Here is a 23,567-nt window from a genome sequence, read left to right as displayed (position 1 = left end):
CAGGCAGGCCGGCCGTCACCTCTCCGGCCCCGCCAGCCGCCCAGTCTTTCGTAATCTCTGTTGACAAAACAGAGGCAGGCAGGACGCACGCACGCGCACACACACACACACACACACACACACACACACACACACCCCCCCCCCCCCCCCCTCTGGTGGCCTGGCCCTGGTCGTATGCACGCCGCTGCACTGATGTGTCTGAGCTTCAACGCCGCAGCCATCGTGGCTCTGCGCGTGGTCTCGTGGCCATGACAGATCGGAAGACAAGGACATCATTTTCACTGGTTCACACTCGATAAAAGAGGCAGCCCGTTAAGATTATCAGAACGAATCCGAGCCAGAGTGGCGTCGGTTTGGTTTGGAGGCAGACCCGGTGCGACTCACCCCATGACTCAGGTTTGTGTGAAACAGTGTCCTCCCCCTAATCATCATCATCATCCTTCCTCTGATTTCGCCCTTCCTTCTTTAGCTAAAAAACCAGCGTGGACCACCGCTCTCATCAATCCAGAAATCACAAGCCTATATAGTTCAGCAGATCAAAGATTTCGAGACGGAACCGTTTCAAGCCTGATTTATAGATCTGCAAGCTCAAAATGCATCACATCCACAACATGTTGTGAGCTTGTAGATTGTCTCCATGTTTTCCCCCGGCACACTATACACCGCTACACCGGTGGAGCATGAATTAACGTTGTGAATTTCACGATAGACTACTTAGGATCCAAGTTATCTATAATGTGAATGTGTGGCTCCTATTAGATAGGTGTATGCGCACGCGTTCGTGTGTGTATGAGTGTGTGTGAGTGTGTGTGTGTGTGTGTGTGTGTGTGTGCCTGTGTGGGGAAGTGTGTGCTGTCACCTGCAGACACGGTTGAAGATTAATGCTCTGTTTCGGTCTCCATGGCAGGTGGAGCACAGAAAATAATTTGATTTCTCCTCCTGTCTCCCCATTAGCCATCTTCTCCCTTGCACTTCTCCACTCTCCTTCTTCCCCTCCTCTGAGAGCAAACTAACGCATCTCTCTCTCTCTCTCTCTGTCTGTGTGTCTCTCTATAAATTACTCCCTCCCATGCTTTGCCTTTGTCACCATTACTAGTCTGCTACTTCCCTCGTTCTTTTTTCTTTTTTAACTCCGCCAGAGACAAAGCCTGGCCAAATTGAATGCTCAGTATACGGCTTTCCAAAAACCATTTGTTTTACAGAAATCCTTTCGCCTGTCTGGCAGCGGGTCGGGATGTTGCAACAGTATGGCAACAACGTGAAACTGTCTCCCATATACCGCGGAGAGAAAAAAAACAACAAGTCAACGTAAACGCAGCGCAGAGTGGCGGCGTGCGGTAGCCGTTGCCATGCCAACCATATGGAATGTAGCGCACCTTGTGATGGCGCCGAGAGACGTGCGACGGTCTGGTCCTCCCCTCCTCCTCCTCCCTCTGGAGGCGTGGTCCTATCTGGGCTGGTCGATGAAGTCTGAAGAGAGAACACACACACACACACACACACACACATGCAGAGAGATATAATAAGCAATTGTGCTCAACGCTGCATGTTCATTATAATGATGATATTAATGAATAACAGGCAGTATTTATTAATCCGAGTTGTGATGACTGCAGGGAAACACCATGAACAACTTAATGAGCTGTAGGAAATTATGCATTGAGAGGAACCATGTCCCAGTCATAATGCTTTTGTCTTTATTACAAAGTACACACGCAGTGTGTGTACTTTGGCTTGTATGTTGTGTTATGCCGTGTCACATACACAAAGCAAACACATGGAACTACCATGGACACACAAACCACACCCTCGCTCCACACACGCACACGCGCACGCACACACACACACACACACACACACACACACACACACACACACACACACACACACACACACACACACACACACACACACACACACACACACACACACACACACACACACACACACACACACACACACACACACACACACACACACACACACACACACACACGCACACACACACTTTCGAATACAAATTAAGTGGGATTTGACTGAGCAACTTATACTTGTACAGTAGTTGAGAAATATTTGACCAGGAGTATCAATACTTTGACTCAAGTATAGTGTTGGGCACTTCCATCACTGGATCACTGAGTGAATGAAGAGACAAGACAAGACACACATTTTACCGGAAACCAAAAACACTGAAGCCAGGAATCAAATAACGTTTCTTGGGGAGAGAGAGAGAGATCAACCAGGTTCTCAATGAGGATAGAAGTAGATTTAAAAACGTAGATGGGTTCTTCTAGGATCAACAAAAAACTAAACATGAACAATGATCCAAGCACTCAAAAATTACCATTTTCTGGTCGAAACAACATAGTTTAAAAATAATGTGTAGACATTATAGTACCTTGATTTTATGCTCTTTTAATGAACACGTATCCTGAAGCTACAGTATACTGCTCTTAACTCATTCACCGTGAACGATGTCATTTGACGTAAACCTTTTTATTTCTTTCTCCGCTGAGAAAATGTATAGCTCATCTACGGCGTGTCGTGTGCTTGTAGATTTTTTTTGAAAATGTTAATATTAATGACATGCCGAAAATAGAAGGGTTGGGATCCGGAACCTACATTGAGGAACCGGATCCGGTTCCATCACATTTGGAGCCGTTCGCGGGACTTTCTTTCCTTTTTTTTCTTCCTCCACACTGTCAGAGCTGGTATGTGGACTTCACGTCTGCTATATAATTAAAATACCAGTGGTTCTAAAACGTTTTAATTTCAAGGACCACCATAACTTGACAGTTCATTTGTACACTCAGAGTTACAGACCTGTACAGTATGTGTCCATTTGGAACTCCTTCATATAACCCCGATACGCTACGTGACTACGATCATATGTATGCAATACTGTATGAATTTATGTTCATCAAAACCAAAATTGTCAACCGGTATAATATATAATATATATACACACACACACACACACACACACACCGGTATATATATATATATATGTATATATATATATATATATATATAATTATATATATTATTATTTTTTTAAATATATATAGGAATCATTTAAGGGAACCGGATCGGAATCGGACCGTTGAGATGGAATGGTTATGGAACAAGATGGATCAAGAATCGTTCATTCCCAAACCTACACAAGAGTAGAGAAGCTGTTTCTATTCCACTAACAACATGCACCATGCACGTAACCACCTGTACACAAGGATTTCAATATCAACCCTTTATTGTCAAGGATCACAGAAAATGAAAACACAGCCCATTAGGTCAAATCACTGGTCTAATCCCCAAAGCCCATAATGGGCTCATTTGTGTCCGTTTAGATTCAGATAATAATGGTTATGTGTGCGCGTGCGCGTGCACGTGTGTGTGTGTGTGTGTGTGTGTGTGTGTGTGTGTGTGTGTGTGTGTAACCATGGAGAGAGCTGGGCGTTTCCATGACGCCGTGAAGCAAACTGACAGCGTGTCTCATGTTCATCTGTCACTATGTCTGGATGAGCACTTGTACATGCACGTACGCTGTGTCTGTGTGTATGTGTGTGCGTGTAGATTCTGCAGAACATGCCTGTGTGTTTGTATAGCTAAGCTTATGTCTATCGTGTGTGTATGTGCGTGCGCGTGCGTGCGTGTCAGCGTGTGCCATTCACCATTGGTGAGCTGACCGCTGGCTGCCCCCATGATTGGGAGCAGATGGGGGCTATCGGGGGGGGGTGGGTGTTAGGGGGTACTCTAGTTTGGGTGATGTATGGACCCTCACAAACCCACAAAGACCCTCCTTCAGACGATGTGTTTCCTATTAATTGAAGGGTGGGGAGAAAAAGAGCGATGTATTTAAGCGGCCGAGAATTTATAGCGTGTCAGTGACAAAGGGAGAGCGGACTTCGTTTTGTCCGAATTTCGGAGAAGGAGGAAAAGAAGCAGTGAGTTCTTCACAAGTAGCGTCAACGGAGAGAGAGAGAGATGCATTGTGCGAATGACAGAGAGATAGATTCTGCAAATGCACAATTTTCATGGTTTTGTAAGCCAGTTCTTTTTTAACCTAATGAAACCGGGACAGCATCCAGCATGTCATTTTAGATTTTAGCGTTATGGCTATTCAAAAATAGCAGATCTACAAGCTCACTAGCGCTCAAATGCATATCCTTTTGGGGGTCCTTTGGTGGGCACGAAAACCTTTTGAGAACAACTGATTTAGAAGGCATTTGTAGAATCGGCATCAGGTCTTAATGGGTTAAGTAAGTTGCAATATGACACACACAGAGAGAGAGAGAGAGAGAGAGAGAGAGAAAGAGAGAGAGAGAGAGAGAGAGAGAGAGAGCTCATTCAGTGGATCATCAGTGCTCTTTGTGCAGTGCTTTGACACGCAGGCTGAATAAATGCTAGTTAATGGTACAGTAGACGCGTGTCGCGCTGCTCATCTCATAACGAGAGGTTAATAGAAACATCGAGTAAATAAATAACAACCTTGGAATATGAGAGTGGAAGTGAACGAGCTTCCGACGCAGAGGTCGACGCTGTGTTAAAGAGTCAGTGTTAATTAAAGCTACCAGACGCAGCTGGCACGGAGACAGATGTCTCAACACGTCTACTACTGCAGCTAGCACACACTCACGGCACCATCCTTAGTGTTCACTTAACTGTGTGTGTGTGTGTGTGTGTGTGTGTGTGTGTGTGTGTGTGTGTGTGTGTGAGAGAGAGAGGGCGAGTGCATGCACTGGGAGGTCTGTGGAAACAATCGTTTGCATCATTGCGTCTTCCTCTTGTTAAGCAAACAAGCAAGTAATCTTCAATGGGAATTTATATTTTTTTATCCAATACATTTTGATCCTTCATTAACCTTTAAACATCAACTCGTGGGTCGGACGTGTCGGTGAAGCAGTAGATCTGGCTATACCGAGCCACAGGTCCTACCATGACCTGTTGCATTGCTTTGCCGAGGCTTTGTGAGCTTGCAGATCGGTTATTTCCGAATACAGCAAACTAGCAAAGTATAAAATAGGGTAAAAAGTGGTTAAACTCTTCCTCGAGTTGATGTGTGGGGCCCCATGTGGAACCCCGTCAAGGACAGGGTCCCCTTCCTGGACCCCAAAAGTGTGAAAGAACATATATATTTTATTGTATTTCAGCTGATGTACAGGGTTTCAAGGGAAATGCGGCTGGAGAGTGTTCTTCATGCGCTGGTGAGCAACTTTTATTGAAGTTAATAGGTAGGGGCGGGGCCGTCCGTTCTCTAGATATATAACTCTAGGGTAGGGACAGAGAGATTATGAAATGGCATTCATGCAAATCCCTGCTCACTTACATTACCAAGTTTGTTTATCAGCAATTGTTGTTGTGTGTCCGTGTGTGTCCGTGTGTGTCCGTGTCTGTGTGCGTGTGTGTGTGTGTGTGTGTGTGTGTGTCTGTGTGCGTGTGTGACTGTGTGTGTGCGTGTGTCTTCAGTTCGCTTCCTTCTGTTATGGCTGTGAATAATGGAAATGGTCAATGGAGAATGTTATCCAGCGTGCAAAAAAAACAAGACAGTAAAAGCATACATAATGCTGCAATGTTGAGTGTGATGTATGCGGGTGCGCACGCACGTGTGTGTGTGTGTGTGTGTGTGTGTGTGTGTGTGCTGTGTGTGCACTCTGGGTGACTCCGCTTCAGTGTTCTTAGCTCAGTCCCCCCCCCCCCCCACCCCCCCTCAAAACAAAACCAGCACTCACACTGGAGCAGAATGGGAGCCAAGCCACATGTTGGCAAGTTGCCTCCCCTTAAACAAATCAGACCGCAGAGGCTAATAAAAAACTGAATCCACAGTCAGTCTCCACAGAAGAGGGGGCACCCGAGAGGGGAGCCGCTGCTCCATGCTATACCATGCTCCTTTTAAAATGGACCCATACACAAGACACAACACTGCCTTTCAAATCACACACAAATAAGAGCCATGACTATGGCTGCAAACTGCAGTGCCGTTTGCCGTTAAACTGCTTTCATGTATAATGTTGTGCCTTCTATGACCAAGTCAAGGCCCGGAATTCGAACCCGGGTCTCCCGGAGTCCCGTGTGGAAAAGCAAACATCTTAACCACTACCCTAAAAGGGGACTTCCCCCTTTGGCAAGGGAGATATTAGGCTTTGGGTTAGACTCGAGGCTCTGAGCCACTGCTGCACGGACGGTCCAACATGTGCTTCAGAAGCATTGCGGCGCTTTGACAGCTTTGAAGCGTGTGTCCGACGCACATGAAGCGTCGTTCAACCTTGGTGAACTTTGACTTTGACCAGACGCCAACCAATAGGAAATGAGAAGCGTCGTCATTTGACACCGTTTGACTGCAGCACATTTCGATTGTAGTTTTCTTTCAGTGAAGTAACGACGCCCACGTACATTAAAGTCAAACGAACTACACACAAGAAAACCGTCACTGCTGCAGCCACACGCAAGACAACATGGGGAAATTGACAGTTAAGTCTCTGCTTGCCTTGGCTATGGAAACTAGAGCCTGATGCTGATCATGATTTTGGAGAGTATTAGACCTAGTTATTTTTGACCGACAGTTTGTAAAAAAAAGAAAATTAACTCGATCAATGCTAAATGACGAGTGTGTGTGTGTGTGTGTGTGTGTGTGTGTGTGTGTGTGTGTGTGTGTGTAGGGGGGGGGGGGGGTAAAAGCACAAATAGGCCAAGCAGGTCTAGGACTCATCCGACCAGCCATCCAGGGTGTGTCTACTGTAGCCTAGCGTGCCCATAACACACCATTTACATATTCAAAAAAAGGAAATAAGCCTTTGCGTGAGTCATCCTTTCCAAGAACGCAGAGGAAACCAAACACACAACACTGTCCCGACACTATGCTATACTAACATTTAAACCCTACACTCACACTGTGGTTCTCAATAGCCAATTCATAGTGGTTCTCAACTGATGGGGCAGAGTCATGGCCGAGTGGATGGACCTCAGGGACATGCACATAAAAAACACAATAAACTAATAAATTAACTATACTGCCCGCCGTGCCCGGCCTTTATAATAGCAGCATAAGCTACTTCAGACTGCTTTCAAATTAACTTGCAGAGCACCCGGCAAGCGGACTCTCACAAACAATAAAACAGGCGAATTATCTTCTCTTCCACTTTATCTCGTATAAACAAAGCAATGTTTGAAAACCTGGTACACTTGACTGCATGCTTGCATGCAGCTCAGCCCTTCTTAATCATTATGTTCCTATTGTTTTAATTAAACTCTGAACAAAAAAAACAGAAAAGAAAAACAAAAAACTAGGCAAAAGATAATCCCCTAGAGCTCACATCACAATCTCCAGTAGTGTCTCTTCCAGGACATTAACATATTCGTCATATCTAATCCAACCGTTGGTTCCAGTGGACGTGTACACATGTCATGGCTTTTGTTTTATTGATAAACAAAAAATAATAATTGAGATTTTCTTTTTTTTTTGTCCTTCTGCACCATACTCCTTGCCGTTTACAGTTCAGAAAGAATGAAAGAGACTTTAGCGTGATCATCGCGAGGTAATGATGCAACATGCCTATTACTGGTTTTGGGGGGAGGAACGGAAGGAGGGGCTTTTCAGAGTAAAATCTTCCATATCTATCCCTCCACTCATTGTGTTAATAACACTCAGATCACATGCTATTGAATTGATTCAAGGATATGAAGTAAATTGCTATTTAAAAGTGCTAAAGTAAAGTGATATTTTATGCCAAATGGCTACACTTCACCATCAAGCCTCATACAGGCCTCGTACAGGATATAAGTGAAAATGGAAGTGGGGAGAAAAAAAAGAGCACACAAAATTGGAACACTATAAAACTGTAGCTGATAAATGTGTTCTCTCTCCTGTGACCCAGCTGAAAATGTATTTTCTGTTTACGAAAAAAAGTGCTGGAGATGAGGCCCCATGTTACACAACAAACAGTTTATACAGTAGTGATGATTAACCTTTTGAAAAAAGGGGTTATTTTTAGCCAAATAATATCACCACAGCACCTTTAACCACATGTTGTTGTGTTTGGACGTTTCAGAGGCCTTTAGTCATAGTGGTTCGGCTTCTCCACAACACGGTGACAGAGTGAGAGAGCCTTGGTTTAAAGACCATGCTCGATTCTACAGCCACCGCCAGTACACTCACCTTACATCCATTTGTTTTTGGATGGCTGTATGAATAGTTTCTTGCTAAATATAACCCTTGACAGCAAAGGAAGCAACATGAAGCCAGTGCATTCAAGTCATTCTAATGTCTCTCATGGAAGCCTAGATGTGTTCCATTATGTTCTATGTGTGCACGGTCGATATGAAGGGGAGGTCACTGCATGGCACTGCTGGCCTGGGCATGGATGTTGTGCCACTGTGCTGAAACATGTGGGGCTGTGACATCATTGATTTGATTATTGACTATTGATACAGCCGGTTTCTAAATTCACGAATCTTCTTCGAGTAAAGATATTGTCACTGTCGGGTGGGAACCTTGTATTGTACATGTATTCTTTTGTTTGTAAATAGATCAATATCGGTCGACGGTCACACTTTTGGTGTTTTAAACATTGTTATAATTTAGCTATTGAAAAATAGCAGATCTACAAGCTCATATAGCGCGCCACCGAGTGTAGAGCGTGTAGGTCTGCTATTTTTGAAAAATAGTGAAAATGTGGCGCAAATCTTTGAATATATATTTCAGAGCGAATATCAATATCGGTCGACGGTCACACTTTGTCTCTTTGTGCAATTTGAACCATTTAAGCCCTGTCTACTTTCACAAATGTTCAAAGTTTCAAGCTCATAATGCGATTATAATGAACATAACCAAAATAGGGACTCCAGGTTGACAGTGGTTAACAAATTAATAGTATTATAGCATGTGACTAAATCTCATAACTCAGTTATATCCATTGGAACAGGTTTTTATTTTCTCATTTCAGGAAGATTAATGGTTTTGGACTAACAAGCTTTCCACGCGACAGTGACAATATAGCATGTGGTCGTTGTTTGGTGTAGAAACCTCTGGGTTACTTCAGCGACAGTAACCTCAGTTTATCAAGCGAATCGAGCGAGAGAATCGCCTAAGGGCGACGCTTTTTGAGTGGTGCCGCTACTCCATTGTACTCCATTTTTTTGCTTGTAGTTCGAACTTTTCGCTACTTTTTTGTGACACTGTAGTCTGACAAAGAACATTAGGGAGACATTAAATCCCTTGGCTTAAAACGACCAAATCAGTGAGTGGTCGGTCAGGGCGTGTTTCACATGGGCTCTAGTGCATGACAGCGAGTCCCTGGTTCGATTCCCGGGCATCTCACTCTCCTCTACTCACTCAATGCATTTCCTGTCTCTCTCCACCGTGACTATCAAATAAAGGCTCAAAAGTCTGTAAGCCCAACCACTGTGGGCCATATCAGACGCAGCCTATGCAATCATGACTGTTACTGTATGCAGGCGTCAGTACTGTTTGTTTTGTCCTACTTTATCATGAGTGAACCTTGACCCGTGCTGATCGCGTGCATATACGATGACACATGCTCATTGCTACAACACACACACACACACACACACACACACACACACACACACACACACGCACAGAGGCAGAATCACATTCCTGTCGCTCAGCGTTGGCTGTAAAGTTGCGCAGAAGCCACAAACAAAGTCCCGATAAGATAAAGCATGGTGACACAAACACTCGTGTCATCTGTCACCTTACCTTCCATTGAACCCAGAAGGAAGAAACAAGAGCCACGTGTGACGGAAAATGCGTGATGGTTGTTTGACAGCTTGTGTGAATCATGTGCGTCGTCACGCCTCATCAAGAGATCCCACTAAAGCAAGTGGTTTTGGAACCTTTTCTGGATCAGGGGGCTCACTTGGAAATCTCAAAAGTGTATCGTGGCCCACCCATCTTTGACCACATGATGCCTTATAAGCGGCCAAATGGGTGGGCCGCATGTTTATTTTAATGAACAGTTATAATCGATTATGCTCCGGCATAGATAAATGGAACCGACGTGGAGAAGCTTAAGTTCGTATTTACCGGTATCACACAAGGCTCATTTACGAGGCATTTCTTTCAAATTATTTTGTATTAATGTTATATTATCTAGAAGTGTTTTGCCAATTATTTGGGGTGAGTCCCACTTGCAAATGCCCTCGCGGACCACAGGTTGGGAATCACTGGGTATATGATAAGAAGCACCTAGAACCTTAACGACTTCATTGACCAGAGTAGTACCCCAGGGCTTCATACTGGGCCCCCTTCTTTTTTCCCCTCTACACCGAACGTCTTCACCGTAAACAGACGGTTCTGCTTATTTTCACAAAAAAGGTTTGCACTAGAATAGGGACTGCTGGGAACCGTTAGCCTCCTGGTAACATTGAATAGTGACTGCTGGTAACATTGCGATGCGATGCTTGTAGACAGGCTATTTTCAGCGGAGAGATTTGGTGGTGTAGTGGCAAAAAAAAAAGTAGGGCGCCTAGGATAGACCCCTGGGGAACTCGAGTCAATCAAGTATAGGACCGGGTTCATGTGGTTAAAGCAATGCACGTGCAGTCTCGCCTACTCTATATCAATAAGAAAAGAACTAGGCTATTTAGAACACCTCATTTGAGCTGATAAATTATGTATGGCTCTACTATGCATTATCCACAATAGAGGCTCACATCCGTGATACAAGACCAAATGAGTGTATAGTAGCATGACTGTCATATTTATTTAAAGACCGATAGATGTCTCAGTGTAAACGCTGGTAAAATATTTAACATATAACCCTATACTTCAATAACTGGAGATCGCCAGGGGAATACAGTATACTCAGGTTCATTTCCCCCCCTCTACACCTGATCTATAAGCTCATAACAAGTTGCGTTAAAAGCCAGTACATCTAAAAACATTGCCTGCATGTTCACCAATAGCGAGTGAGAATATTTACTAAACGTCACAGAAGACGAGGAGATTGAAGTCGAAAAAATAAGCACCATTTCACCAAACACTGAGTGGGATTACATTCATATTGTCACCAGGAATTAGCAGAGATATAAGTGACCCCATAGACAGGAGAGATGGATTCTCCCTGGGCGCGGAGAGGACAGACACAGGAGGCTATTCAAAAAGTCATTAGCGTAGTAGGTCAATCAATAAGCTCCTCCCCCATTGCCCCCGAACCCCGCCCTGATGGTCAATCCGCTGCCATGGCAACAGATAAAAACATCCATGTCTGACTCAGGCACGTTTCCACCCATCATTGAATTTCTTTTTAATACAGTAAGTAAAAAATGTCATTCTCAATGTGTACTTTTCCCTTGCCGGGAGCGTGGACATCATCACTGCCAGGACAGCATTAAGTAACGTGGCAGCATGGTAACCTCAACGCAGGGACGGCTGGATGGATTAGGAACTCACAAAAGGCTATGGGGGAAACTATCAAACTAAATTAAATAAACTAACATAATATAGACAGGCGACACAATAATCATGGCTGTCCTTAACAACAACAAAATAAGTGTGTTTAGTTACATACATAATTAACAGGAACACACATTTTAACCCATTTTAGGCGGGAACCTCTTTTGGTGTTGGCATTATGTTGTGCTTTTAGCTATTGAAAAATAGCAGGTCTACAAGCTCATAGCGCGCCACCGAGTGGCACGCTACGAACTTGTAGGTCTGCGATTTTTTTTAAATCGAAGAACGACTGACATAGAAACATAGCTTTTTCAGGAAACTGCCAGGATGTAGAAGACATTTTTTAGAATCTGATCTCAGGTCAGAATGGAAAACTGTCAGGATGTGGAAGACATTTTTTAGAATCTGATCTCAGGTCAGAATGGGTTAAAGCGATAAACATGAATACACACTTTACAAGGGAGATACCGAGGTGTTAATGAATAACGAAAGCGACCTTTAAAACATTGTTCTATCTAAACATTAAACGGAGCAAAGTCTGTTTTCTGTCCTAATTTGCATCGACTGTTTCCTTCCAAGGCACAGTAGTCCTAATTGCCAAAGCGCCGTTACTAATTGTTGCCAGCAAAGGTTACAGTACCGCAGTCGCAGAACACCTCCGTATAACACTATAGCGGAAATAGCCGATCTACAAGCTCACAACACAGAACACCTCCGTATAACACTATAGCGGAAATAGCCGATCTACAAGCTCACAACACAGAACACCTCCGTATAACACTATAGCGGAAATAGCCGATCTACAAGCTCACAACACAGAACACCTCCTTATAACACTAGCTGAAATAGCCGATCTACAAGCTCACAACGCAGAACACCTCCGTATAACACTAGCGGAAATAGCCGATCTACAAGCTCACAACGCATAGATCGGCAATTTCTTCGGGAGTGGGTGATGGCGACAGCATGCCACCCCCTTCAGGAGGAATCACCCAGCTGTGGTCTCGCAGACGAGACTTGGTGTGTGAGAGCTGATAATGTGAGCACTGCTATGTGAAGAAGACCGGTGTTGTTGGTTTTTTTCCCACACGTGAACAAGCGCATGCAAGCATGCGTACGTAGAAAGTGCCGTGAACCAACCAACACAAAACCAAACGACAAGATATATTAAATATATCCACTCCCTATGCCCAAACTCAAAACTAACCTAAAAGAAAGGATGACCTTAAAATACAATTGTGCTTAGCATAATCACCTTTGACCACATTGGTACTTAATGGTAGTATCATCCTCTGCCCCCGGCACCAACCCTCCATTTTCTGTAAATATACCATTTGCTGCTACTGAGATTTTACCGATACATAATTGTATTGTCTAGCTTACATATGAATCGAGTATACACTGCCACAAATCAATCTACCTCAAATGAATGTACTGTTAATCGTATTAATAAAGTATTGAGTATAGTATGTGTGGCATTGATGTGTGCGGCAAACCACTGAGCGATGAACTTTTACTGAAGACCAAAGAAGATAAAAGGTTGCCATCCCGACCAAGACTCGGAGACATCGAGTCTGAAAAATGTATGTATGCGCTCATGGTGACTGTGTAAGGCGACGCTTTGGGCACACGCATCAAATATCCAACCCAATATCAAATGACACAAATATCAAATATCGTAGCATCGTCAACAGGTCATTGGTCCAGCTGTACGCAGTGAAAGCCTGAGTGTCCATTTAGGAAACCCAATGGCCACCAATCGATTTGGTTCCATTTTTACTCCCTCATGACCATGTAGGCTATACTAGGCTGTGAAGTCGACAAGAAAAGGGTCGAACGAATGCGCTCAGTCTAACTGCGAGAGAAAAGGGCCGCTCTGTGTATGTAGGACACACACAGAATGGTACGCAACACCAAAGGTGTTTTTCTCTCAAGATACAGTAATTGCATGCAGATAAAACTCTCTCAAGCTCCTCGCTCTTCAAGTTGCCACCAGAGTAAACGAGTGCACACAGGCACACACACACACACACACACACACATGTGCGTACGGAGCACACGCACACATCCCTCCGCGAGACTTTCTCTGTGGAAATGGAACATAATTGGCTCACAATAACCCATCAATGAGGTCTTAGAGAAGGAACACATCTTCTACTCCACCCGTCCACCTCTATCTCGCCCCCCCTTCTCCCTCCCTCCCCGTCTCCCCATCTTCACACATCCCCTCTCTGCGGTGACAATAAGAAAGCCGGCGCACACACACACACACACACACACACACACACACACACAGACACACACACACCTCCCTTTCTGTATTTGCTCAGAGTCCAAAAATTGCACAGCGCAGGAAACTAATGGGGAGGGGGAGAGTGTGAGATGGAAGGAACAAGAGAGAGGGACGTGAGGAAAAGAGGAGCAAATCAAGGGAGAGGGAAGTGGACGCACTAACACAGGCACTGCAGATTCAGCCATGTGTGTGTTTGCACACACACACACACACACACACACACACACAGACACACACACAGTCACACACACTCTCCTGGTGTAGCATCTAAATCACATTAGCTCCCAGTCATCCATCACTTTGTGCAGACAAAAGCTCACGCCATAGACACGGGGTGGGGGTGGGGGGGGGGGAACTGCATGGCAACATGCAGAGCCACCCGCAAACAAACAAACGCTCGCCGACCAGGTCCCTCGCTCACACAGGAGCCAAATCATCAGACATATAACATACGTGACGATTACAATGCGAGTGAAAAAACCCCGTCTCATCTAAAAAAAAAACACTCGCACAACAATTCCCCCAATCAAAGATCAACTTTCGTTCGCTCACACGGGCAACAAGCCGTGTCTGGTCTACTCTACATGGGCTGGCGAGGTGCCACGCGTGCACACACACACACACGTGTGCTCTGCTCTCCTCCGATGCCAACTTGCGTCAGCGTCAAAGGAAAAACCGGCAACTTTCTCACGGCACAACGGGGTGGGGTGTGGTGGTGGGGTGGTGGGGTGGGTGTATATCACGGTTGCTTTTAAATATTTAAAACGGAGAGAGTTAAACGGTAGAGAGCGACATCTTGAGAGAAATCTTCTCTTGTGTCAGTATCCATCTCCTTTCCCATTAGAGGGGGATGGGGCTCTTATCTCTCTCTCTGTGTGTGTGTGTGTGTGTGTGTGTGTGTGTGTGTGTGTGTGTGTGTGTGTGTGTGTGTGTGTGTGTGTGTGTGTGTGTGTGTGTGTGTGTGTGTGTGCGCGCGCGCACGTGCGTGCCAAAATGTTTGTTAAGGATACTACTTGCATGTTGAAGGTGCTACGGGTGCATGTCACATGCGTGCATGTGTGTTCTTCGTCTGTTCTAATGGGTTGTCTTTTGGGTGAGATACTTGGGGGGTTGCATGGGGGGGGGGGGTTATCTGAAGGGGGTTTGAAATCTGAATCAGAGGAGGTGAAGAACAGGTGGGAAGAGGAGGAGTATACTAGGAGGACAAGAAGAGAACGAAAGGAAAGGAATAGAGGATATAGGAGAGCAGAGGAGAGGCGGGGAGGAGAAGAGGAGAGGTTTTTTGGAAGGAGCTGATGTGAGCTCCATACGTTATGAGACCATATGGTGCCCATTGTGCAGTGGGAGCAGGCATAGGACCAGAACACAGCTTCACTAAAGCTGTCCGCTGCTCTCTCTCCCTCTCCCTCTCCCCCCTCCTCTCCTTCTCTCTCTTTCCTCCCTGCTTCACTCTCTCTTCTTAACTCAATAAGTACCGCTGCTTCTTCTTCCTCCTCCTCCTCTATCTGGAAGTGGCTTCCTGTGCTGGTCTCGGTGGGTCTCTTTTTTCATATCCATCCAGATCACACCTCGCCTGCTCTGCACTGACTCAACGATGCAGGGGGCATGGCGAGAGAAAAAATAAAGACATCTATATCTCTAGTTCAAATGTGAAAAACACTGACAGTGTGGCTCCCGGCTGCCCGTGTGCAACATGCACCGCAACAGGGGGGAAGAGGTTAAAATAACTTGTAAGCCCACGGGGTCGGCTCTGAGAGAGAGAGATTCAGTAGAGAGGTGAAAACAATTAGCTATAAGACAATAACCAATCCACAGAAACTCCTAAAAGACTGGGGTTGCAGGCAGACAGGAAAGCCAGCGAGCGTGCATGCATGCGTGCGTGTGTGTGTGTGTGTGTGTGGCGTGTGCGCTCGCACGTGGAAACGAAAGCAGCGGCAGAGAGAGAGATACTCATGGAATCGTGTTAAATCAGCCAACTCCAGAACCCCCCCCCCCCCCCCCCCCGCCCCATCAACCGTTTGATGTGTAATGAGAGAAAACATTAGCAGTGAAAACGCCCCCCCCCCCCTCCACACACACACACACATGTACACACGCCCCCACCCCCTCCTGTCGCTCAGTCCGACCCCATCGTTCCACTTCTATTTATACATACACCGCTCTTCTCTTCGCATTTTCCTCCACTTTAACAGGGAGCAGTTTGTGCAATCATGGCACACAGTCAAGAAGGCTGCATTCCTCCTGCCTCTCTCTCTCTCTCTCTCTCTGTCTCTCTGTCTCTCTCTACTGCTTCACCCTCTTTCCCATCCCCCGCTCCGTCTGTCTCCTCCCTCTCCACCCCTCCCCCAGCTCTTTCCTGCTCCATGCCTCCCTCTATCTCTCTCTCTCACTCTCTCTCTCTCTCTCTCTCTCTCTCTCTCCCCCTCTCTCACTCTCGACAGGCTATATGCAGCAAGGCACAAATTCATGGGGGAGAGAGTGATAGGGAGAGGAGAGGAGAGGAGGAGGAGGAGGAGGGCAGAGAGGGAATAGAGAGATGGGTAGAGAGCTGAAAGGGAGCAAAGTGAAGAGTGAAAGACAGCCTGGTGGGGAATGAATAAGGGAGGGGAGGGTCGAGTGAGATCGAGAGAGAGAGAGAGAAAAAAAAAAGAGCGAGAAGGAGCCAGAGAGAGGGAAGGACAGAGGGAGGGGAGAGGGAGAGAAGCACGATCTCACTCCAGCGATGGGCGTTCCTCCCCGGTTCCTGCGGGGTCAAAAGTTTACCGTGGTTTTAATTTCACCTTTCCGCAGCCAATCAGAGCACGTCTCCGGCTGCCGAGGGGAACTTTGACCCACTCAAAGAATTTGACTGTAAAGATCTGAGGCGAGTGGCCTCTTCTTATTCTCTCCCCCGTACACCTTTCCTCTTGTTTTTCCACTCAATTCTTTTTCCCCCCTCTCTCCACCTTTTTCCCAGTACCCACACACACACACACACACACACACACACCCCTCTTTCCCCTCCCCTCCGCTCCCCTCCTCCTGCTTGTTTATTTGAAAGTCCTTGATCACAGAGGACGAGAAAAGGGGGAAAAAAACAGTGGTTGATCTACACGAGAGAGAGAGAGAGAGAGAGAGAGAGAGAGAGAGAGGAGCCTTCATTGTCTTGTTTTTCACTAGCATGCTTCATCTCTATACCCTCTCAGCGGCAGCGTTCCCACTGAGACAGCGAGAGGGTCAAAACCGCAAGATCAACAACTCTCCTTGACGGGAAAAAAAAAGAAAAAACAATGCATGCCATAGTATTGACATAGCCAGAGTCTACACTACATGTTATGGCAGTTGATCAAAATATACACACACACACACACACACACACACACACACAACTGCAGAGGCACACCCCAGTCACTCACAGTATGCTGAATGGTGGGTGTTTAAGTACTGTCCTTTTTTAATGTGTGTGTTTGTGTGTGTTGTGTGTGTATGAACTATGAAACAGGGGTCTATGGTGGTGCTGGGGGGGGGGGGGGGTGTTGCTGCAGTTAGATCATAGCATCACTGAGGGGAGGGGCCACTCTGCAAATAGAGCGAGCAGAGTGGAGAGGAGGAGAGCGAGGATGAGAATGGTCGGGAAGTCGGGAACGGAACGGCGGGTAGAATGGCTTCCAGCCTCTTCAAATGAGGTGGTGTGTTTGTGCACGCACGTGCGCACACACACGCACACACACACACACACACACACACACACACACGTCTGTAGACTCTTCATCATTGTCTGTGTATGTACAATATAGCCTCTTGTTACGTGTGTGCATGTGTGTGATTAATTAACAGACATGGTTGCTAAAGAAGCTCCCTGTTGTTCCATTCTCTCCTCCACAGCACCATCGCTCCCCAGCTCGCCCGCCCGCCCAACCCCCTCCACCTGACTGCTGCGGTATCGGGGGGGGGGGGTACGCTACATGCACATACTCAGGCACGCATGCACGCGTCGCACGCATGCACACACACGCACCTATACGTCCTCATGAGTGCAGGAAGGCACAGGAGGCCAGCAGCAGCAGTATCCATTCCAAATCCCAATTCACGCATTCACACGCGCTCAGCCAGTTGGAAGAAAAAAAAAAACTCCCAAACTACTTACGCTTACGCGCGATACACACTTTGTCACACTATAATAAATGTATTGCGAGGTTGTATTATTGGGTTCGGCTTGCAGTGGATCAGCTGTATAAAGTGGCCAGTAGAGCGGCCGGATGGGAACCGCAACGCATGGTTCCCAACTAGTTGGATCCCGCGGGCTCCCCCCAGACGTTAGTGCCGAAGTGTCCTCGAGAAAGACTCTGAAGCCCCGATTGCTCCCGATGTGCAGGTGGGTGTCTTGCATGCAGTTTCATCCGCCATCGGTGTATGAATCGGTGAATGTAATTGCACATTCTCCCATTAAAAAGTCCCAGTAGTGCTGCTGACAGACGGCTTTACACAGATCACCTCATTACATGAATCCCTAATTCACACCGGTCCCATATGAATGCGTCCGTTATATGCTTGTGGAGGTAGTCCCACCGCACCACTCCTCCATCCAACTCCACATTTTGCACACATCTCTGCTCTGCCTATGACATATAGGCTGCTTTCGCATATAGGCTGTGTACTTGCACGACGTACAGTACATGAAACTTCATTTATTACACATATACACAATACTTAAAAGTGCTGTAAATGGTGCATTTATATATAGGCTAGCGCCTTTATCCAAGAGATTGTGCATTACATTCACACACCGATGCCGGAGGAAACCATGCAAAGCACCAACCTGCACATCGGGAGCAATTAGGGAGCCGCAGGTTCCCATCCTATACCACTGCCTATATGAACCACTGCACTGTGGCGCGCAGCCGCGCACACACACACACACACACACACACACTTTGTTAGGACTGGACACGGACAGTCACACTGCAGTGCCAACGGGAATTACTTTTGTCGCGGTCTGTCTGTCTGTGTGCGTGCGTGTGTGTGTGTGTTCGTGTTCCCGCGGCAACGTGTTGATCGGCGCGAACTACCGACGTGGCAGGTGGATCAACCAACGTGGCAGGTGGACGAACCACATCGTCACGCTCATGTCATCCTGATCCGCCATGCCCATATAAGGACTTCCCAGTGCAGCTAATACGGCCAAATATGGACTGTGTTGTTCCACCTCAATGTGCCATCGTGGCATCAGGCCCTAACAACAAATCTGTCAGATACAGAGATCTCCATATAATATGCCCATAAAAAGGAGACAAGGATATCAGCCGGACGTATCGGGCTGCGATGTGAGGCCAGCACCTGCCTGAACCTCTAGTTCCTTTAAACCATTCTGAACGGGAACCCATTGTGGTGTTAGCATCATGTCATGCTTTAGCTATTGAAAAATAGCAGATCTACAAGCTCGTAGCGCGCCACCGAGTGGCGCGCTACGAGCTTGTAGGTCTGCCATTTTTGAAAAATCGAAGAACGACTGACATTTTTTAGAATCTGATCTCAGGTCAGAATGGGTTAATCAGACCAGTGGAAACCTCGTGTGAATCTCAGGTCAGAATGGGTTAAGTGGTGGTGACTCCCCCCCCCCCCCCTCATTCTCTCACTCACTCACTGCTTCATTTATTTATTAACTCTTTTATGTTACATGATACATCCTTCTGGTCCAATGCTTGCGTTGTACTTGTGCACAATGTGCAGAAGAGAGAGAGAGAGAGAGAGAGAGAGAGAGAGCTGAGGGTTGTTCTGAGCCAGTGACAGCTTGAGGAGGAATGGAGCTAAAAGGTGTTGAAACGGGGTGCGTATACTTAGTTTAGACTAGTCATTGGTTAGACATGCAGGTTAAGGTTAGGTTTAGGTGTGCTGCCCCATGGGAGGTTATAGGTTTAGGGTGAGGGTTTGAGATGGGTTGTAGTTGTAGTTGACTAATGACTGGTCTAACCAATGACTAGTCTAAACCAAAAACTGTCTGAACTAACTTACTGCACCCGGTGAAACACAGTCACTGTTGGTCTAACAAAATGCTATCATTGTGTATCCAATCCCCATTGTGTGTATGCAAGTCTTTTCCTCAACGTAGAGTTTGTTTCAAAGCATGGAAGTTAATTTCCAGACTTGCAAACGTGATTGTGCTTTTCTTTCTCTTCTTCTTCTGGAGTCTACCTGCATCCATGTTGAAGGAGGTCCCTCCTTACACACCACAGCTTCTGCACTGCAAATAATGGCACCAACCTACAGTATATGAATGAGGCATCAACTATATGAAATACTTATGATGATGCTAGATACTTGGTGGCAAATCTTTGTGCATTTTCGTATCGTTTATTTGTCTTGTGGAAGGAGAGAGGAGATCCGCGTTTTAAAAGCTCCCAAAAATGTATTGACAATGTATTACTGTATTATTTATTATTTTTGAGGTATAATTGTCTTGCCCCATGTGTAAAGGCTGTAGATAATATTTGACTGTATACAAATCTACATGGTAAATATTAAAAAATAAAATAAAAAGGCGATATGTGCCTCATGCCATAAAAACTATCTTACTTAAAAAATAAAGTAAGTAAACTAGTGTCACTTAATGTCTCTCTCTCCCCTTCTCCCCCCCTCCCTCTCTCAAATCCGAGCGCTTCATTGAGCAACGCAGCCCTACATTTAGCTGCCAAACTAAAGTGGTCTTTAACACCTTGCCTGAGGGAGAGAGGGGTAATGTTACCTTATAGGCTAACGTTACAAACTAAATGGCCTGTTTGAAAAACACTTGAATGTTAACAATGTCGTACTGCATTGCCTATTCTTCTGTCCCTCCAAATCCCAGTCCTCTCAAACCCCTCTGGCATGAAAACCAGAGGCCCCTCCCTAAACTCTCGCCCCTCTCAGTACTTTCCCCTCTCTTTATTTCCTCCCTCTCGTCCTTTATTCCATTTTACCGCTCCGGAAAAAGAGAATCAAACAGAGTGTGGAGTAGTGGAACATTTGTGGAAAATCTGAAACGACATGTCTCTAACCCTTGACCGGTGCCGTGGCTTTGTTTTGTCAGTGAGTCTAAACTCTGAACACTCTTGAGCACGTGCACACACACATGTGCACGTGTATGTATATACACACAGACACGCACGCACACACGCACGGAAGCCATGTGCCATGTCTATCATTGAGGGGTAATCACAGAGCAACAAGTGCCCACCCTCTTATTTAAACTTTACGGCTATAGTTGTCTCTGCGACTTGTATGTCATGAGACGCGTGACAAAGGTTAAATGCAGCAGTCACAAATTAGGGTTGATTAGTCAGTCAAATGCAGGACGTGTGTGTGTGTGTGTGTGTGTGTGTGTGTGTGTGTGTGTGTGCACATGGGTTTACTCAAAGTTGTTTATATGTGATGTCAAAAGGACAAATATAGTTTAAGTTTTCTTTCCTTTTTTGTAAACAAACATTAGGAAAGCTGAGAGGGTGACAGCGTTGGAGAGGAACACAACTTCTTAAGGTGGGACTAGTACAGCTCAGGGCAGGCCAACCAGGGCAAGAGCCGATGATGAACTTTGGTAGAACTTTGGGTTGTAAAAAAAGCTATATCTGGGCATGATGTAAGTCCAAATAGTAATACTGTCATCTTTAGTTGTCCCTACTGTGCTCTGTGAGCGAGGAGCCAGAAGTAGTGATTCCATTCGCTCACATTGTACAGAAGGTGAAACTGAAATAGGTCTCAAAAACCACACTTGTAGCACAAATAAAGTGGATTATTCTACCCATCAAAACAAGTGTTGGACTATATTCATGTTACAGTATTACAATGGCCGTAAGCACACATGTACACAATACACATGATGATAATATGTAACTAAAGAAGATGAAAAATACCAAAGAAACGAAAAGGCAAAAATCTGGAAATATGCTTTGGGGGGGAAATTTAATTGACTAAAATCTCCATTAAAGGGCTAAGCATAAAAATATATACAGTATATATGGAAACCTGGAAAGTGTTAAAAAATAAAGTGTTAAAATATCGATATGTTCCGTCACGATACGATACGATAAGAGTACAAATATCACAATATCGATTGTCATTTAAAGCATTTCTTTCAGTCAGTCCAGTCCGCTTGCTAGCTAGATATCAGGAAGAACACTAGTGACCACAGTTAAAGGTCACAGTAAACATGGCTTGCAGGTAAATTATTAATGACACCCCCATTTTCTTTGCACCTCTAAATCTTCGTCTCTCTCTCTCTCTACTCTTGCTTCTTCATTCTCTCTCTCTCTCTTTCCTACCCCTGCTCTCTTTTTGGTTGTCTTTTGACCCTCTCTCTCTCGCTGTCTCTGTGTGCCTGTGTTTGTTTGTGTGTGAGTGTGAGTGTGTGTGTGACGTGTGTGTGTGTGTGTGTGTGTGTCTCTCTCTCTCTCTCTCTACGTCGTGTGTGGAGATGGTGTTATTTTTAGCCCCGTGAGATAGGGAAAGAGATCGTGCTGGGCTAGCACATACACTCCACAAGGGCTTTCTGGGGACCTGTCACAGACGTGCAAGTGAAAAATGGCCAGCAGTTAACACGTACCACACTTACGTATTACCAGTGTGTTTACTGTTTACGGTATGTGTGTTTATAGGCTATTGGAGTACAGTGCGAATATTACTGGGATGCTGCGATGAGCAAAAAAAAAAAAGAGTGTGCCAGTTGTAACTGGATGTACAGTTCCAACATACTGTATATTGTTTTACTTATACATTTTTTTCATATACCCAGTTGCTTGGAAAACGCTTAACTGGCAACCTGGCCGAGTGGCCATTTAGTTCGAGCAACACGCTGCACTGCTGCGGATTTGCGTATCGGTGAATTTGACGACAGCCGATCCAATTAATCGGCCAATTTCGACCGTCCACCGATCGATCGGAACAACTCCATCTCTGACTGCCCCCCCCCCCCTGTACCTTCGCCATGTCTACACCGCCTCGCGCGTACGAACCAAGTGAACACAACGAAGCGCTAGTCCCTACCCACGTGGCGGCCCGCCTCAGCCAATCACAAGCCGCGCCTCCTACAGTCGCAGCCTGTAGGAGTACGTGCAACAACCAGTATCACCCCCTTCCCGTCCAGCTTCACCTCCCCTGAACACAAGCCGATTTAATTGTGTTATAGCATAGACGCCCAACGACCCACGGTGGACTCAAACCCATAACCTCCTTGGTGGTCGGCTAAGATTCAACTAAATCTACACAGTTGATTTAGTGGACAAAACGATATTTTGGCAGGCCTTTAATGGCATCGTATAATCCCTGAATTATACTACCTGTGTGCCAAAATCAGCCACAGACGCGTCGTGTGCTTGTAATGTAGATCGTCCATTTTCGGAGTTCGAGAACTACACGTGGCCAAACAAAATGACTTGCCTTAGTTCTACTGGATCTCTTCTCCACTTTAGTCCCTAACATTTTCATCTATAGTTTTATAATTTGTCGACGAAATTGTCAGTATATTTAGTCATAGTTTTAGTCATCATAGCCTAGTTTTTATTTTGTTTTTTTTTCATCAGTGAATAAAGGTAGTCGACAGACATTTTTCGTCACCTGATGGGTCACCCGAGCAGGCCAGCCGATCACAGCGGAAGATGATATTACATCCATGGGCATCAAGTCCACAGTGAGTCTCCATTCACAGGAACTCAGAGAGCGAGCACCAGAAAACACACCGACTCCAAAGAGAAACATTAACACAGGTGACACCCCCACACCCCTCCCACACACACACACACACACACACACTTTCTCTAATGCACAGAATACTGGACAGCCGCTGAACATACACAAAAGAGAAAACAGACAATCGTTGTCTTGTGTTGTTGCCTCAGATCAATATTTAAATTC

At 45.7% G+C, this 23,567-nt stretch overlaps 1 protein-coding gene across 7 annotated transcripts in view; it reads right to left on the bottom strand.

Annotated features, from left to right (window-relative positions):
- The window catches only part of LOC308314909 (nuclear receptor coactivator 3-like), a 78,715-nt gene that overhangs the window by 44,979 nt on the left and 10,169 nt on the right, over positions 1–23,567 (bottom strand). For all 7 annotated transcript variants that reach the window (XM_080762700.1, XM_080762703.1, XM_080762704.1 and 4 more), the window contains exon 2: positions 1,377–1,470. The gene's annotated coding sequence lies outside the window, so the exon portion shown is untranslated. The remainder of the gene's footprint in view (positions 1–1,376; positions 1,471–23,567) is intronic.

The sequence above is a fragment of the Protomyctophum bolini genome, assembly GCF_963924005.1.
Source record: "Protomyctophum bolini genome assembly, chromosome: 5".
Classification (NCBI taxonomy): Eukaryota; Metazoa; Chordata; class Actinopteri; order Myctophiformes; family Myctophidae; genus Protomyctophum; species Protomyctophum bolini.
Note: the sequence above shows the minus strand (reverse complement) of the source record. Positions and strands in the feature narration are given on the sequence as shown.